General features: G+C 46.6%; 1 pseudogene; it reads right to left on the bottom strand.

The window, feature by feature from the left end:
* The window catches only part of LOC144119219 (histone deacetylase 8 pseudogene), a 31,990-nt pseudogene extending 13,134 nt beyond the window's left edge, over nt 1-18,856 (bottom strand).
* Nucleotides 18,857-19,159: the final 303 nt, after the last annotated feature.

The following is a 19,159-nucleotide window of genomic DNA, read 5'->3' as shown; positions in this document are numbered from 1 at the left end:
TGCGAAAATAGAGTATGGAAATGCAGCGTGCTTTAGCGCGCATAATACGGCTTCAGACGGACTACATGGACAACTTCTGGTCGCACGCGGCGTCGCTGGGATGCAGTCATTGCGTCAGGCATGACTTCATAATCCAGTTCACCTAGCCGATGAAGAACCTTGTACGGGCCGAAATAGCGGCGCAAAAGCTTTTCACTCAATCCACGGCGAATGGGCGTCCAAACCCAGACTTGGTGTCCTGGCTTGTATTCCGCGTTGCGTCTTCGTATGTTGTAGTGCCTGGCGTCGGACCGCTGCTGATCTTTGATCCGTAATCGGGCAAGCCTTCGAGCTTCGGCGCGTTGAAGGTAGGCGGCAACGTCGACTTTCTCTTCTGTAACGTTGGGTGGTCGTGGCCTCCCTGCCATGGACGAGCCTAAAAGCCGTCATCTGGGTGGTCTTCTGCACTGCGGTGTTGTAGGCGAAGACGACGTAAGGCAGGGTGACATCCCCGATTTTGTGTTCGGCATCGACATACATGGCGAGCATATCGGCGATGGGGCTGCGACATCAGCCAGCACCCGATTCCTGCCAGGCCGCCCCTTCTTTCCGTCCTCCGCCGTCATATGAGTCCACGTATCATGCTCTGTTCTCAATAGCCCGCTCACATGCTATGAACCCTTGACATACTGCGGTCAAACGTCCAATCTACTACACCTGTGTTCTTCTCGTCTATGTCGCGCGGCTTTGCCACCAGCGCCTTCCACCTTCTCGACCTGATCTGTGCTTCTACCCCTACGATGCCGAATCATCCTCGCCGATAAGGCCGCCCGGTCTCCCTTTGTGTCCCCCGATCGCTGAATTACCGCCGTCAAGACTGAAAGCTGGGCTAGTTGGTTGTACATTAATAAGAAAAGACTAACGCTATAGACGAGGACACAGAAATAGAAGTACACAGACAAGCGCCAAACATCAACTACGTTCTTCACAGAAAGACACATAAATAGTGGTCATGGTCATATGAGTGTGGCTGGAAACAAACCACTTATGCATACGTGGTAAGCATTTTTCCAGATAGCTTTTTTTTTAGACAGGGTGAGTGGGTGAGACTTTGGCAGCGGCAGCGGCGGCGTACAGAAAGCCCGTAAACACGCTCACCTATCTTTGCAGGCGCTGTGGACACGAGCACTGCCTGTGTTTTGGAACCATACCCGGGATGCATACGCGGCTTCTTTGCTTTTCCAAGCTTCGAGAAGACCCTATTTTTCAAGCATCAACTGGATCTTCATCTGCTGCCATCTGTTTTCGCCGGCTGGAGACTCACTCCTGGCCTATCAGCTTCATCAAAGGGGCGGAATCCCTGTGCATTGCAGTCACTGGCAGCGGCAGCGGCGCCGTACAGACAGCCCGTAAACACGCTCACCTATCTTTGTAGGTTGTTGGTAATTTCGATACCTTTGGTAGAAATGTTACACTAAGTCGGTCCCTGTTGCTGCCACGAGTGTGCTGCTTTTGTCACTGTTCTTGGCGAAACGTCATAAACGTTCTGGATACGTTCACGCTCACTGCCCCTTGAGTTATGGGAAGCTCTGGTACTCTCGGTGACGTACAGTAATCGGCGAAAAACAGCCGAATAGCATCAAAGAAATTGTCAAAGTGTTAACCGAGGTGCTGGTAAAGATGGATGTGTTCACGGCTAAGTAAAGATTGAAATTACAGCCATGCGCACATCTAATAATGAGATCCATTCTGAACTTGAGGGCATAGGAGAGGCTATGGGTTTCATGAATGTAAGTTTTCAAGCGTTTAAGAGGGATATCGACGAGTTCAGGCGTGAGGTGGCGGAGGTGAAGTTCCAGAATACTCAACGCCAGCAGTAAATACCGCAGATGCAGAAAGAGCTCGTGGAGGCTAGGAGGGAGATTATTGAGCTAATACAATATGGCAGGAGTCAGAACATCGATATTAAAGGCATTCAAGTGGTTAAAGAAGACGATTTGCGCGCGGCCCTTGGAAAAATAGCTGCCTCTGTGGGAGTCGATGTCGCAGACGATGCCATAGACTTTGTACACCGTGTCCGCTCGAAGGACATTGGTACGCCAAATGTTGTGGTGCGCTTTTCCTCTCGTGCTGTGCGGGACAAGTTCTTCTCTGCGGCCAAAAGGACAAGGCTTGACACTGGTATTCTTCGCTTTGAAAAGAGCGAGCCGCTTTACATCAATGAGCATCTCTGCGTCGAGAAGATGTTGCTGAGCAAAGCCCGTAAACTGCGTCTGGAGAAAAAATGAAAATTTGTCTGGGTGTCGCAGGGAAAGATTCTGATCAGAAAGACAGAAACCTCTAAACTGTTAAGAATCGAGAGCGAGAATGACCTGGCTGGTGTCGAGTAGTGTTAGTCATTGTTCAGTTTTCTTTTTGTGCTTGTGTTTCTTCATGGTTTTCAGGCTGAACGAAATAGATCAGTTAACGAAACAACATGTGTTATCGGTATTCTTCTGCAATGTGCGCAGTATAAAAAAAACCTAAACTTGATGATTGCTTATCTCTCCCGGCACACTTTTCAATATGACATTATCGCTATCAGTGAAACGTGGCTTAAGGAGAAAGAATCACCTTTTGTACGTGGCTACAAACTTTCCTCTCTACGGCGGGTTTCACGTTCACGTGGGGGTGGTGTTGCCTTCTTTGTAAAAGATAATGTATCTTTTGAAGTCCTGCCCATTCTTACTATCGGCGATGATACAATTGAAGCGCTGTTTATAAAAATTGAGGGTGGTATAATTGTTGGAGTGGTCTACCGCCCTCCTGGTTCTGCTATTTCAGTTTTTCCTGAAAAACTCGAATCGGTTCTAGAAATTTTGACCTCTAAGAAAAGTAACTGCGTTGTAACCGTGGGAGACTTTAACATATATATTTCGGGAGACTCAAACAACTACACCTCACTTTTGAGATCATATAACATGTCCAACCTTATAACAGAACCCACACTTGTAGCTGGCAATTCTAGTACGTTTTAATAGATCATGCACTTACCAATATTACTAATGACAGATGGGCCGGAACTTATATAGATCCAATAGCTGATCACATACCCACAATTATTATAGTTAATATCCAAGAAAACATTAATCCTAAAATGACTGATGGTGGGCCATAAAAAAGATTGACTATCGATTATTTCGTGAGATCTTGAAGCAAACGGACTTCTCCGCTGGCTGTGATAGTAACATAAATAAGAAATGTAGAAATTTCTTTGCAACTGCTCAGGCTGCCATTTCGCAGAGTTCCACAATAGTTAAATCGGATAAATATAATGCCCCTGTATGCCCCTGTATGACTAACGACATCCTAGACATACTGAAAAAGAAAGAAAAATGGCATTACAAATGGAAACAGGCTAAAACTAATCCTTATTTTTTAAGCCAGTTTAAGCGCTTTCGGAACCTGTCAGTATCTTTGCTACGCAAAAGAAAACGTGAATATTACTCATCTCTCATTTTAAATACTAGTGGCAACATGAAAAAAATCTTGAACATTGTAACAGGTGCAATAGGGCTTCGTTCAGACCAGCGTATATTATCTTATTTAATTGATCAAGAAACTGCTGATGAGTTTAATGACTATTTTATAAATATTTGACCACAGCTAGCAACTCAGCTACCTCCAGTTACTGATTTTGTGCCCTCAATCAAATCAGTTGTGAATAGTTTTGTAATATATGATGTAAAGATAGATGAAATTATAACAGTAGTTAAAGAGTTGAGAACAAATAAGGCAGCAGGCCTTGATGAAATTCCTGCTAAAATAATTAAGGATAATATTGATATATTAGCCGATACTCTTCTTTGTCTATTTAATCACTCCCTTGAAAGTGAAATATATTATGCTGAATTAAAAATAGCAAAGGTCGTTCCGGTATTTAAGGACGGAGATGGCTCTCATCCATCAAGCTATAGACTAATATCAAATATCAGTGTTTTAAATACAGTTTTCGAAAAGGTACTCAGTACACGTATAAACAAATTTATATCCGATTACAATGTGCTTAGCCCCCACCAGCACGGTTTCAGACCTCATAAATCTACTTCATCTGCGGTTCTCAACCTAACACAAATTCTAAATACAACTCTAAATGAGAATAGAATTGCTATTGTTGTATATATTGATATAAAAAAAGGCATTTGACACAGTCAACCACAAGATTTTACTCAACAAATTTAGCAATTATAGATTCAGGGGTAAGTTCCCGAACTTAATCAAAAGCTATCTTAGCGACCGCAAGCAGCATGCAGTAATTGAAATATATACATCTACTTCCCAACCTTTAATGTATGCTGACAATACCGCTCTTGTATTTATGGGAGAAAATTTGAAATACAGGATAAAATAAATGCAGAGCTAGACAACGCTTTTACGTGGTTCACGTCCAATCAATTAGCCCTTAATCTCAGTAAGACTAAGTATACAGGTTTTCATTCCTGAAAAAAAGGAAATAAATACTGATGAACTGCACATATCTTTACGCGGCGAAAAAAATAGAACGAGTGGGCTCGTACAAATATTTAGGTATTTTATTTAAATCAGACATGCACTGCAAATCACATATTAAACACCTTTATTCGAAGCTCGCTTACGCTTGCTATGTTTTACTTAAAGCTCGTGAACGTTTTGCATACCCCATTATATGCATTCTTTACTTTTCCTTCTTTCATAGTCATCTCTCTTACTGCATTGAGTCTTCTGGTGTCACTTTCACAACTGATCTCGAACCTGTAATCCGTCTGCAAAAACGTGCATTACGAATATTACATTTTCAAGTCGTGGTCAATCCAGTAGATCTTTGCATAATTTTGTCCATGTGCCGCCATTAAATGCATTGTACGAATTAAAAATTGCACAAACTATACATAGAATCTTAAAGACTAATGATCCTCTCCCCATAACTTTGTTTAAACGCCCATTACGAAATACAAGAGCTGCAACTAATCATAACTCTAACCTGCCCCCATCTCATAATGTGCACGGGAAAAGTCTCATAGTATTTAACGGGGCCTTGATCTGGAATTCTTTGCCAGTACACATCAAGCAAGCCAATAACTTCAGAACTGTTCTAAAGAAATACCTTTTTGAAACCTATTGTAATGTTTAAATCAAATTATGACACAATATTATTGCATTGCCTATGATGTGTGCGTCAGGAATAAATTTTGTATTTGTTAATTACATTCCTCCTCTGCTGTGTTACTATTTGTATCGTATTTCATCACTGGACCATTTACTAGCCAATGGCTATGGGTCCAGCAACTGTTTTGTATTTTGAAAGAAACATAAATAAAATACTTGAATTGAAAAAAAGGCGCGCTGACGCAGTTATCTCCTTTGCCGATGATATAGTAGGCTTCGCATATCTCTCGGTACAGCCTAGTTCCTCCCCTACCGAGCACGCACCCGCAACGCCTACAGTGTTTGGCTAAAAAGCCGGTCCCGCTAAAGAATCGACTTATCACTTAGGCAGTGCTCCGACTGCCGAACATAGCACTTCCCGCAGGAGAGTGGAATCCGGTATATAATACCAGTTATGCAAGGTAGAGGTGCCCCAGAAGTAATACGGAGCACGCGAACGGTGGCCCAAATGAAAAAAAAAACTGCATGAAAGCACGCTCTATCAGCAGATGAGCATCAAAGAGCAGGGGGGCGTCGGCACCGTCTCGATAACTTGATGCTCGCTTAATCGCCTCAACGAGCCAAGCTGCGCTGCTATCATCCCTGTCTGCCAGGGGCAAGGAAAAGCAAAAAGCGCAAGCTGCCGAACGCCAACTTTCTGCACGGCCCGGACGAACAACAAACCCTTGCATGAGGTATTGAAAGCGCCCCTGGCTAGCACTAATGACAGCATGGCAGCTTTGCTCGTGGCGGCGATAACGCGAGCATCAAGTTATCGCGACGGGCCAGCCGGATGTGCCGACATACCCTCGCTCTTTGTCGCGCATCTGCCGATAGAGTGCGCTGGCATGCAGTTTTTTCCATTTCGGCCACAGCTGGCGTGCTCCGTATTACTTTTGGGGTACCTGTACATACTTGCACTCATAATTTGTAGTGCAGGCTGTCTTCTTTTTCTCATTCACAGCTTTGCACATGCGGACAAGCTTCTCAGGAGCGGTGAACAAAACGTTCACACTGCATTTCCCTCCAACCTTTTTCAGCCAGTGGGATAGCTGGTGCACATACGGTATGGCTGCTCGCCTCAATCTGGTGCCGCTTTTTCCGCTCCTGTAGCAGAGCGCCCACCTGGCCTGATTTCATTCATCAAGCCTTCAGCTACTCCGATCACTGTTTCATGAGGAAAACCGGCCTTATCCAGCCTTACGTCATGTGCCTGCTGACTCTCCGGGATTCTATGGTGAAGACTTCTGAAGAGCATCCCGCTGGCTGTTTTTTACTATCCCCTGCTTCACAAATTTCGAGTGGGCCGGATTGTATGTCATTATGTCCTTTTTTGAGCGTGGCTTCTACGCCCAGCCAATATGCCCCCGACCAAAATACAAACCTAACTCTAAAAAATAGAGGCATCCTTTGACCGGAACTTCATGCGTGAACCTAAAATACCGCTAATCTATAGCGCTAGTCTTTTCTAATTAATAATTTCCGCCACTCGCCGATCGCCTTTTAATAGTCGCCGTTCCCCTTCTCCGATGCTTCGATGTTCTAATAGTCGTAGTTCTGGGGGAAAGAACGGCGCTTGTTTCGGACTCCTCAGGTCCTCCGTGTCGTCCCGCTAATGTAATCGCACTGCCCATGGAAGGCGCCGCAGTTCCCGCTCTCGTCGACACGTTCGCTGGAGTGTCCGTCATCAGTGAAGCTCTCCGCCGTTGACTCCCCGAAGTGACCACCCTGCTTGCTGACTTCGTTCTACAGCGCCTCCTCACAGCGCAATCATCCCTCAGCCGCGTGTGCGGCCTGTGTCCTTATTCAAGTTGTTTTGTACACCATCGAGTTTATTGTTCTGCATCACTGCTCACAAGACATCATCCTGGAATGTCACTTCTTTCCCAACCATCATGTCGTTATTGACTGTGTTATTGACTGTGAAGGTTCTTCCCTTAGTCACCTACGCGTATAACACTGCCACGCAAACCTCCACTGATTCTATCCCTTCTTTCTTCTGTACGCCCCCCCCCCCCCCCACGCGGTGGATCCTCTTCTTCGCTACCACCCCGGCATTTCCGAGTCCACGCAGCTCTCCAACGCCGCCACGTACGCCGAAGAATGCAGTCAGCTCGCTCGCTCGTTTACGACGCAGAACCAGTGACACGAAAAAAAAAAACGACAGCGACACGTCCGAAGCCTCTACGCCTATCTTGCTGAATCCTTTTTGTGGCTCCGGGTGCCTCTTCCAACACCCGGCCATCCGCGGAAAGTGCTTGCTCAATATCATTGTCCATATCTTGCTTTATAGCAAACCAACATCGTTTAGCCCGTTTGCACCCTATGCGTGCCGGAATGACGAACTCAGCCTTGTATTGTAAGGGGCGAGACGCACTAGTGCCTCTCCCGGAGCACCTCTCTGTATATATAAATTAGTACAGGCCACGGTGGTACAGGCTTTTCACCACTACCACCACCACGTAAATCGATTGAAGGCATGCTACAACACCTCTGTTCGTTATTGCCCATAAGTCGCCAGGCTGGCTCCTTTTCCAGCTGAGAAGCTGTAGCGTACCAACTGTCACGGGTTCCGCTACCCGCAAGCCCCGACACAACGCGCAGACGGTACGCTGCGCCTGAAGGCGAAGAACTTGACCCGCTCGCTCTCTGGGTTCTGGCTATGCCTCCTTATCGCAGGCCTCACTGTTCTGTTGACGTGGCTCAGCTACCCAGGCTGCGGAGCAGTGGCTAAGTACCTGGCGGTGTTGCGCTAGCGCGCTAAATTTCTCCTTATTTTTGTCTGTGCCTGTTTGCTCCTGTTCTGGGGTGATTGGGTGCGGGACGAGAGCTTAATGTCTACTTCTTCTCCTGGCCAGGGGTTTTCCCCTTGGTCGGCATCTCTTCATAAAGACCAGCTCCCAACTGATCTCTTTTTCCGCAGTGGTGTTTCAAGCATTCCGGTCGCTCTAGTGCCTTCCGATGGCGGCGCTATCCGACTGAACAACCCGGAGGCAGTGCAGGCGGCTCTTAGGTCCACATCGCAGCACTTCATGCACATTACCGATGTCCGGCAGTTCGGTAGGGGTGGTATTTTGTGCAGGTCGCCGGATAAAGACTGTATTGATGACCTGCTAAAGTGTACGACCTTCGCCAGCCATCCGGTGAGCGCATTTATTCCGCCTCATCTACCATGTTCCAAGGGCTTGGTCCGAGGGGTCGACTCTCGATTGAGCCCTGCGGAAACGCTTGAGAACCTCTCGCCTGCGGGAGTGATTGCTGTCCATCGATGCAGCAGGATGGTTGACGGAGTAAAAATTCCTACGGAGTCCGTCATAGCCACATTTGCAGGAATATTTTGCCCGTCAGAGATTAAGGTGTGGCCATTGGTTTTTCGAGTAGATGCCTTTAACTCTCGGCCCCTTCAGTGTCAAAACTGCTGGCGATTTGACCACAGCGGCAAAGCCTGCAAATCGGCCTTACGCTGCTGTGCCTGTGGGGAACGTCATTGCAGAGAGGAATGTCCTGAACAGCAAGAGAAATGTTGTTTGTGTAGCGGTGCTCACCCTGGTGATTCCCCTGACTGTCCTGCACGAGCACAAGAAGTTCAGGTGCTCGAGCTTATAGACAAGCACAGGTGCACGCGGAGAGAGGCTTTTGCCGCAGTCAAGGAGAGAGCCTCAGCCTATTCTAGTGTGGCCGCCAAATGCCCACCCATAATGGATTCTAGTTGGTCCCAAGCTATTACAGCTGCAGTTGAGAAAGCTGTGGCAAATGCAGTGGATCGCATTATGCAAACCGTGTCCACGTGCATTTCGAAGGTCATAGCTACTCAGATGACCAATCTTCTGCAGGCGTCCACCGCTCCGCTCTTGTCTTCTTTGGCTTCTGAAACTACCCCTCCTTCTGTAGTAATCGATTCCGCTCCACAGGGCCAAAAACAATGTGAGCAACAAAAGACCCCTCAGGCCTCTCCTTCGAATAGCGTTATGGACGCATCCTCTATGAATTGTATGAATATGGAGTCTGATCTCCGCGCCCAGAAACGAAGTGGATCTCCTATGAATATTGCAGGTCCATCTTGCCCCCAGGCAAAGACAAAGAAAAGTAACGCAAGTCAAAACGCTAAGACCAGGATTCTAGAAAAGGCAGTCGCGGCTGCGGCACTTCCGCCAAGATAGGGTTCTTAAGTGTACTCCAGTGGAATTGTCGATCTATATTCTCAGCTTCAACAGATTTAAATTGCCTATGTAATCAGCTTCTACCAGATTTAGTTGCTTTACAGGAAACATGGCTGACTTCAAGTTTCAATTATCATCTCAAGAATTACCGTCCGTTCCGGCTTGACCGGTCATCACGAGGGGGACGGTTGTTAGTGCTCATATCTACAAAGTTTTGCCACAGGGCATGTATTTCTTTTCAATATGCGGACAATGAATGCGAAATCCTTGCGGTTGACCTCAGTGTCCCAGATCAACAGCCCTTTACGGTAGCTAATGCATATTTCCCGTCTGGTGTGCGTGACACTCGGCCCCTTGACTCACTCATGTCTAGTAGCCGATCTCAGGTTCTATTACTTGGCGACTTAAATTCGCACCATGTGACTTGGGGGTTTAAAACAGACAGCTTTGGTTCTAGACTATTTGATTGGGCTTCTGGCAATAACTTGATCTGCAACAATTCCGGATTGCCTACGTTTGTTCGCAGTCAATGCCGCTCTGCCTTGGATTTAACTTTTTCCTCCCCAGGAGTGACTGTTATGTCTTGGGCGCCTGTTGACTGTGCAACAAACAGTGATCATCTACCGATTAGTGTCAAGCTTGCGTGTAAATTAACTCTTCCTGAGCGACATCAGCGCACGTTAATAAATTACAATTGCTTTAAAGACACGCTAAAATCAGCCCTCCAAATCACTTCAGACACTCGCGCTCAGAGAAGTGCCGAAAGCAAGGCTGCACATCCATGTTCAGTACTGGACCATGCAAGGCAAAAGTCTGAATTTTTGGTTAAGAGAACGAAGGGTCCAATCGCGAACAATTGGTGGAATGTTGAGTGCACGCGTGCATATAGACGACGGAAAGCAGCTTGGAAGAAACTTCTCATCAATCAATGCCCAAGAAATTGGCTGGATTATAAGTATGTTGCAGCAACATTTAAGCGCACTGTCGCCCGTGCAAAGGAGGAGTATAATACAAATCATTATGATTTCCTTTCCCAATCAGGAAATAAACGAGCTTTGTTTAATTTCATGAGGCGCAACAAGGTGATTCCTCCGGCTGCCAACATTGAATCCATCGTTCAGTCCCCTGCTGACATCGCAAAGGCCTTAGAGGATATTGCGTGTGGCCTAGAGCTTCGCTTTACATCTGCTTTACCTTCTCCTACTATATTCACATGCACCTAAAGTGATTTCACTGAGGTCTCTATGCCTGAGCTGTCGCAAATTGATCTGCGCTTATCCCCAGCGGCTCCTGGCCGCGATAAGGTCACTTCATCTATGATCAAAATTTTGTTCAATGAATCTCCTGGAGACCTGTTGGCTCCAATTAACCCTTCTATTAAAGGTCCTTGGATACCGCATGAGTGGCGTCTTGCTGAAATAGTTCCATTGCTTAAAAAGCAAGGGGAGGGCTTAACTTTAGACAATATACGCCCTATTTCGTTAACATCGAACCTAGTGAAATTGGTGGAAAGGGTCCTTCTCAGCCGTGTCATGTCATTCATTTCAGAAAATGCTGTATTGAATTCATGTCAAATTGGTTTCAGGCCGGGTTGTTCAATTTGGTGTGCTCATACTGACCTTGAGAGTCGTATTAAATTAGCTCGCAATAGAAAAATAGTTTGCTGCGCTTGTCACCTTGGATGTCAGTAAAGCATACGACAGCGTGGAGCACTCGACTCTATTACTAAGATTACATGAACTCAACTTCCCAAGCTATTTTGTAGCCTGGATTTCTGTTTTTTGAAAAATAAAGAATTTTACTGCTGCCAAAATGGTGTTTCCTCAAGGAGATTTCCACAGACAAGAGGTGTTCCGCAAGGATCAGTTCTCTCACCTGTTCTTTTTAACATTTTTCTAAGCTCAATTCCATGCATTCAAAATATGAAAACTTATGTGTACGCCGACGATATTGCATTTTTTTGCATCAGCTGGTGACATTCCCACTCTTTATCGAACCCTGCAAAATTACCTCAATGTTCTTGACAACTGGCTAGGAAGAATTCATCTGTCCCTTAATGTGAAGAAATGCGCATTGTTAGTATTTGCAGTTTCTGTTCCTGTAAATACCTGCCTGGTCTATAGAAATAACATAATACCTCAAGTTCAGACGGTGAAGTATCTCGGTGTAATATACGACTCTACTCTCTCCTGGCGGCCACACATTGAGCAAGTTTCTGCAAAAGGAGTTCGGGCCGTTGGCATCCTGCGCAGGCTTTGTAGTGCTAGGTCAGGCATGAGAAGGCATACGCTTCTGATGATTTATAACATGTACGTCCGCCCAATTTTGGAGTTCGGGTGTGTTTTATTCTTAGGAGCTCCTGCCTATAAACTTCGCCCTCTTGTGCTTTTGGAGCGTGACGCGTTGCGCCTTTGTCTGGGGCTTCCAAAATATGTCGCCAATGCTGTTCTGCACCTTGAGGCGCGAATGCCTTCGTTATCAGCTAGGTTTCGCCTTTTAACAGTTCAAACATTTTTAATATTGTGCGACTCACCTCTTCACGCTTCCAGTATAATATTTCTTAGTCAACCTGCCGACTTTTTTAGTGCTGCCTGGTCTCGATTTCATACCCCGCAGATATGTTACGTGCAGTCCCTCCTTGATCGCATAAATATTCATTTCACAGATGTCCGCCAAGTATATAACAACTCCTCATCTGTCCAGATTGAATTCGATGACATTTTCCCATCGAATGCAAAGCTGCAGCCCTTCCCGCTTCTTCAGGGTCTATTGCAGGACCACTTAAGGTCATTTCCCTCTCATGTTCTTATTGCTACCGATGCCTCGCAGGATCGCGAAAAGGCAGATGTGGGAATTTTTTCGCCTTCACTGGATTGGTCTTTTTCTCTCCGTCTTCCTGACTTCACTCCAAATTGTCTGGCTGAATTATTAGCAGTAATCTTAGCCTTACGAAAATTACAATCTACCGTTTCCCAGGTCGTGGTTATGACAGACTCTCTGTCCGTTTGCTCTTCCTTATCCTCACCCACTGACTCTCGGCCATTACGCCTCTTTAAGTTCCTGATTCCGCTCCATCTAAATTCGGTAAGGTTGCTTTGGGTACCAGGTCACATGGGCTTTCACTTAAATTAGGTTGCAGATTCCTTAGCAAGAGCCTCTCTCAGCGGCCCAATTGTTGCTGTCCTGCCATCGTGTGCATATACAGCTGCGGTGAGGTTTCACAGCTACACAATATTTCAGGAATTTGCTGCCTCGCCTCTTACATCATCTCCCGAATATCAGCATCTTCTGCATCCTTGGAGTAGCAAAGACTGGCGCTCACGCAGACTAGAGGTCTCTCTAACGCGGTTGCGTTGCCGGGTTCCCCTTCTAAATTTCTACCTTCACAGATCTGGCCTGGCAGCTTCCCCACTGTGCCCTTTTTGTGCCGAACCTGAGACAATAGATCACTTCCTGCTGTTCTGCCGCCGCTTTTCTCATTTGAGGAAGCGTCTTTTGCAAATTCCATTTCATCAACTGGGCTTGCCTGTGTCTTCCGCGGTTGTTCTTTTCATTGGCGCTTCTTTGCTTGGATGAAGCGACAGGAGTGTGCGCTCTGCTGTGCAAAATTTTCTTCAAGAAACGCAGCGACTCCCATTCTAATTTATTTTTCCCGCTCTCAGTCAGTAAGACATTGCAACATTACAGGCATTGTGTACTATTATGCACATTAAGCAATTGTCCCGTCTTCGATCTCCAAGTTAACTGGACCCCTTTCCTTCCCTCTTCCAATCTATCAGACTACATACTATTGCCACTCCTTTTCCCGTCAAAACTTTCCGGTATCCAGTAATTAACCGCCTGTGTCTTGGCCACTCCCCCGTAGTGGGTATGTGCCAGCAACGTCTGAGGCCTTCCTTCCTTCCTTCCTTCCTTCCTTCCTTCCTTCGTTCGTTCCTTCCTTCCTTCCTTCCTTCCTTCCTTCCTTCCTTCCTTCCTATGCCTGAGTATGCGGCATGATCCGTCACAGCAGCTCGGTCTCTCCGAGGACACATAATAAACGCACCCCAACACTATGAATTCAAGTTTTCCATACACAAATCAGTGGCTGTATTGTTCTAAATTAAACGAGGACTGCACACTGATCCCACCCTCTGTCAAAATGAAAGAACGGTACCGGTAAAACGAGAACAAATTTTCTGGTGTAACTTTTGATAAACCCACATTTCTGGCTCACATAAGCACGCACCCTTAAATAGAAAGCCTCTCGATCTCTGAACGTACTGAGAAGTGCTCTCATGGAAACTGACACATTTATCGCTCCGTTGTGCAGTTTCTAGGATTATGGGTTCGTGGGTTTGCGAGATCGTCATGCCTGGAACGACTGAACTCGGCGCAAAACCTGGGCTTGCATCTCTTATCTAGTGGATAGAGAACACGTCTCGCATAAACAGTCTTTATGTAGAAACGAATTAGCCGCTCCTAGTAAACAGCAGAATGGTGCTTAGATGTGCATGAGTACTCAAAATGACGCCCCTACAACGGTGCAAAAAAAGAAATGATCCAACAGCGACGCGAAGTGCAGCCAGTTAGTAAGACTTTTACGCATAGCAGGACCGCCAGAGAGAAACGAGGACTCCGTGATTGCTGGTCGGAAACGCTGTGCTCTCACCTAGCAGCAGCCGAAATGAAAACTACTTCCGGGCGGACATTGACGTCTGTCAGCCGTCGTCGTATCGTTTACGTTTGCAAAGACCTTACGTTGGACCCCGTTCCCGATTCCGACAACGAAGTGCTCGCAGAGAACTGCGGCCTGTGTTCAGTGACTTCAACCCCACACAGCGTGCCATGCTTTTGATGGCTGTGGCAGGGGGTCTAGCAAGAAAGTCCTAGCGCCGAGGAATCTGCCGCGCCGGCTTCACCACCGAGCCACTGTCACTACTGATATGTAGCGAATGGTCCTTGCGTGCACATTTGAATTATGTAATAATAGTCACCATAGGCCTGGTTACGCAGCTCAGCGTCTTAGTTGGTTGAGGAAGGAAACACGCCGAGCGGTGCGTTTGCTAACGTAGAGGTGCGTTGAACATTGGATATATACGCAGCTTTTTTTCCTTTTCGCAGTTGCGTGCCGTTGCAGGAACGTCCGAGGAGCACTTAGAGAGGCATTGAAGGTCCTCCGCTGTTCCGCCCTTGCAAATCAAGGCGCGTAACGAAACCACACGGACACGAAGAACGCATAGCCGCGAAGCACCCAAAATATACTGATACTGAGCTGGCCGCCTGTAGCGAACCCAATTGCAGATTTTCTTTTACTTACAACATTCACGTAGTGTTTTTTCCTTTTCTTCGTGTTATAAAAGTGCGCTGATTGCATCAAAACAAAACATATTTTCCAATAACGATCAAAGACGTAACCTCGATGCATGCTTGTCAGCCTCAGAGATCTGTGGTGATTTTCTATTATTTCATCATCACGCTTGTACTTGCGAGACTGGCCTGTGGCGGCGATACCCGTATTTTAGTTCTTGCTCTTCTCTAGCTTACAAGAGCTTTTGTTTTCAGGAAGAGTGGTGTTTTGTGTTTAGGACTGGTATTCTATCGATCAAACAACTAAAGTTTCTCCTCAATTTCTCTTTAATGCTACAGAGTTAAGTTGAGCGGGAAACCCGATGGCGTGAGCGAAAATTCTCCAGAGAAATTTCCATACATGACTTTGTGATGTCATCAAATCCTGCTCAGGACGAGCAACCTCGGTCGTACAAGCCCCATCGCTGGCTGCCCTGCCAGCTCAACCGCTGCACCACTGAGCCAGGAGAAGGGATGGGCATCCTCACGAGGGTGAACCCTCATGAGGGCGTCCTCGCCCTCACCTCATGAGGATTTCACTCGGAGAGGTGAGAGTGAGGGAGGATGGGCGCAAGAAAATACGCGCGGACGAGAGTGAGGGAGGAACAACATGGTGAGGTGAGGGTTAGGGAGGACAGAATTCGTTGTTTAGGGCGAGGGTGGTGGCCCGAACCGTACTCTCTGCCACCCGTTATGAATTCTCGTTTTAAAACGCTTAATCTTAGGGTGAAGATCCCGCGGAAGAGTAGTTCAGCACAGTATTATATTTTTTCCACATTCGATTTTCTCTGGAACTGCGGTATAGGAAAGCCGCGCCGCAATGTGGCGGGCAACGGCGACCACTGTAGTCTTACCATGAAAAAAAAAGCAGCACATTAAACACCTTGGTCTGAATCATCGTTCGCACCGCCTTGCATTGTACGATGTGCCAAAATAGAAAAAGTTGTACTGCTCTCCAAATAACATCAATATCTCTTGATTAATTTCTGTCCCTGGTAAGACCTGTGACCGCGTAATCGCGCCCCTGATTTTATGAACCAAATTTCTACCAGGCGCGGCAAGGAATTGACACTCAGCGTTTGAGTAAGGCGTAGACGTACAAGCAACAAAATCGCGGGTGGTTTGGGGGGGGGGGGGGGTTAACCATGAATTATTGTGCGCTAACACCGTTAGTCCTGTTTCGCATGGTTTGTCCTGGCTTTTTATGCTGCTGCGGGGCCTTAACATGCTTAGTTCAGTTGATATGTCATATGATGTAAGCTTGCATGTTATTGCATCATTTTGGACTTCTACTGCGGTAGAATTAGTCGTTCTCTGCATTCACAGATACCTGAGAGTCCTGATTGCACTCTAGGCGCCGATGAGCAGCGGCTAAGCTACGCGCTAGTACCCTGCGATGACATCGGTGGGGCTTGTGAGACCTATGTTGTTCCTGAGGAAGCTCTCACGACTAATTAATAAATTCAACTGCCCCGGTGTGGAGCTTGTGATGACTTCACAATGTCACGTGACCAATGTGGCCCACATGCTCGAAGCAGGCTTCGAACAAACAGACAACCCCTTTTTGGCGGATTGGAAGCGCTAGGGCACTAAAATGGCAAGCACAGGAATCTTTCACTCCAGACTCGGGGAGTTAGTGATTACTATTATTCAGCCCAAACGCTGCATTTTCACAAGTCGTATGATTTTCAAGTGGCCTCAATAATGTTTTGTTTTAAGCGTCCGCATAAGAGCCTCACAGAAGCGGAAAGCCGGCACCGCATCGCGGGAAGACACTAAAGAAATAAAAAAAAATTGAAGCTAGGGAGCGCGATCAGAACCCGCGGCGGCACTAAAAAATCAGTCCAGCTGGCCGCTACTTCAGACAGAACAGCGCGCACTTTCACAGGGACTACGAGGAAGACACGACAAAGACGAGCGCTCATCTGTGTCGTGTCTTCCTCGTAGTCCCTGTCAAAGTGCGCGCTGTTCTGTTTAAAATGGCTTACCAACTCGCCCAAGCATCCGTTCTAACGCTACTTCAGACCACTACACTGTCGCCACAGTTTATTTATAAGATTGAAAATACAGTGTATTTGCTTCAACTAAATTATTTAACAAAGCTTTTAGGATACGCCACGAAACACATCGCAAAAAGACAGCAACACTGCAATAGACGCGAGGTAGAGGCTGAGCGTATCATCAAGGAGTGCCACTCCGGTTTTAAGCCAGTCTGCTCATACTCTTCCCTTGTTTGAACAATCAGTTGGGAGAAATTCTAGCATCCTGCCTGTACGAACTGCCAAGCTCTCGTGCTGTGCTTGCATTGTAGTCGTCTTCGACACGCAGCCGCGTTCACGAAGTTGTTGAAAGTGCCAGTCTTTCACGCTGTAGTTTGAAAGCGTGGTCTTCATCATCTTCCATCTGTGCGCGTGGAAGCGTCATCATATGATCATGTAGCAAACCGCACGAAATGGCGGAAGGTTAGAAGCAGTTAAATTCAGAAGACCGAGTGCAATCGCAATGTCATCACGTAATGGTAATTAAGCGACCTACAAAATTCCTTGTTCTGAGTCCCTTCTGTGCTTAGCACTTATTGTAATTATCTGGTAAACGCTACTGAATGGTTTACTAAATACCCTTGGCGTACATTAATTTTTGCACACAGACACAACAACGCGCTGACTGATTTTAGCAGTCTATTTTAGCACAATGGCTATGACAGCAGCAAACGTGCCAGCATGCTAAGCAAATCTTTTTGCTTTGCTATCCAGCCTAGTGATTTCAAATCTGAACTTAGCTACAAGAGTGACGATCGCTTTCTTGTGCTGCTGCTCTGTCCACTGTGTGTTCAGCGTTTCGTTTGTTGCCTGAATGCATTATCAAAAGATCTGTTGTCTTGTGGCAGTAAACAAATTCTGACCCGTTTGTAAAAGAAATGCTAGCGGAATTATTAGAAGGCCACAGAATAAACTTTCCGGTTTAACGCAGCGAATTGACGGCACTGAGAAACAGTTCTCAGGACTAAATGTCTTAGCCACGAAGGTGACAGACATGGAATCGGCAATATCGAAACTTCAGGAGCAGCTTAGTACAGTTGGGAATCAGACAGATGATTTAGAAAAAAATAGGCAGGAAAAACAACCTGATCATTTACGGAATAAAACAGGTTAGCGAGGAGACTAGCGATGAAATGGAAAAGGAAATAATGGTTTTTTTTCTGGAACAAGGTTGAACAGTGAGTAGTGCCAGAAGATGCCACAGGGTGGGTAAAAAGGAAATAAATAACGCGCGACCAGTCGTTTTGAAACTCCCCGATTTCTATAAAAAAATTTCATGATTACGATCATGCTATTCACTCAAGAACACCAATATCACCTCAAAATCCAAACACCAAAAAAGCTCAAAATCATTAGCTGAGGACTCTTCTAAACGAGTTAGGGAAATACGCAAACCTTGGAAAAGCTCTGGAGAAGAAGGGGAAGAGGCCGCCAAGCTTTAGAGCTAATCTATGATAAGCAAGCTAAGCCTTAATAGCGTACTGTATGGTTGGGACTGAAACAAGAGCTCCTCGCTTTAGGCTTACAAATAAATCAAACTGACTCCAGAGTAAGAGATCTCAGACCCTGAATATATTGAATGTTTATTGCAGAAGTGTCATAAACAAGACAACTGAGTTGCAGGCTTTTCTGCTTTTGCATGACCATGAAATAGCGGTTTTCGCAGAAACTTGGCTTGACAATAGTGTTTGACAGTAAGTTCGTTACCACTGGCTACAGTTTGTACCGAAAGGATTGTGATGGTAGAGGTGGAAATGTCAGCATTCGGTTTAAACCATCCCTGCGAATTTTACCAATGCCTGATCTACCCAATGTGGAGCGCATTTTTTTGCACAACGTACTATGGAAACGTTAGATACATTGTCACGAAGACGGCGAACCTGGCAATGGCGCGGGACGGAGCGCTCGCGCTATGCCAGCAGACATTAAAATCATCTCATCGCCTCATTCTTCAGCTGATCGCCATGTAACATTTGGTGGAGGTCCGGAGTATCATCCCCATCCTGAATCTGGAGCTTCGGCGTCTTCCGCTAGCCGTGGTCGTCGGCCGTGAGTTCCTCATCCGAGCCGCCCGGCAGTGCCCCAGCGTGCCAAGCCCGAACCGACCTCGCCGCTCACCCCAGCCCCGTCTCCCGCCTTGACCACAAGACACAACGGCATGACGACGCTGCCGCGAGCCGACCCCATGACCCGACCGACCCGGGACGTTGCCCACACGTGAGGACACAGGCCCCTGCCCCTGTCGTTCGGTGCGTCCAAGGGCTTTGGCCGTCGGCTCTTGGAGACCTGCGGCCCGGAAGCTTCGTGGACCAGGATTCATTCGGTCATATATGTTCCATCGTCACTGCTAGCACTTGCCTCCCATATGACATTTATGTTGTACCGTTTTATGAACCCATCACCACTTCTTCTTCTTTACCTCAGTGAACATAGCACATACCCACGTGGGGGATTGGCCAACCTGTAATGGCATAAACAAAGAAATTTCCA

The sequence above is a fragment of the Amblyomma americanum genome, chromosome 1 (assembly GCF_052857255.1).
Source record: "Amblyomma americanum isolate KBUSLIRL-KWMA chromosome 1, ASM5285725v1, whole genome shotgun sequence".
In the NCBI taxonomy this organism is placed as follows: Eukaryota; Metazoa; Arthropoda; class Arachnida; order Ixodida; family Ixodidae; genus Amblyomma; species Amblyomma americanum.
This window is presented reverse-complemented; position numbering and strand designations above follow the sequence as displayed.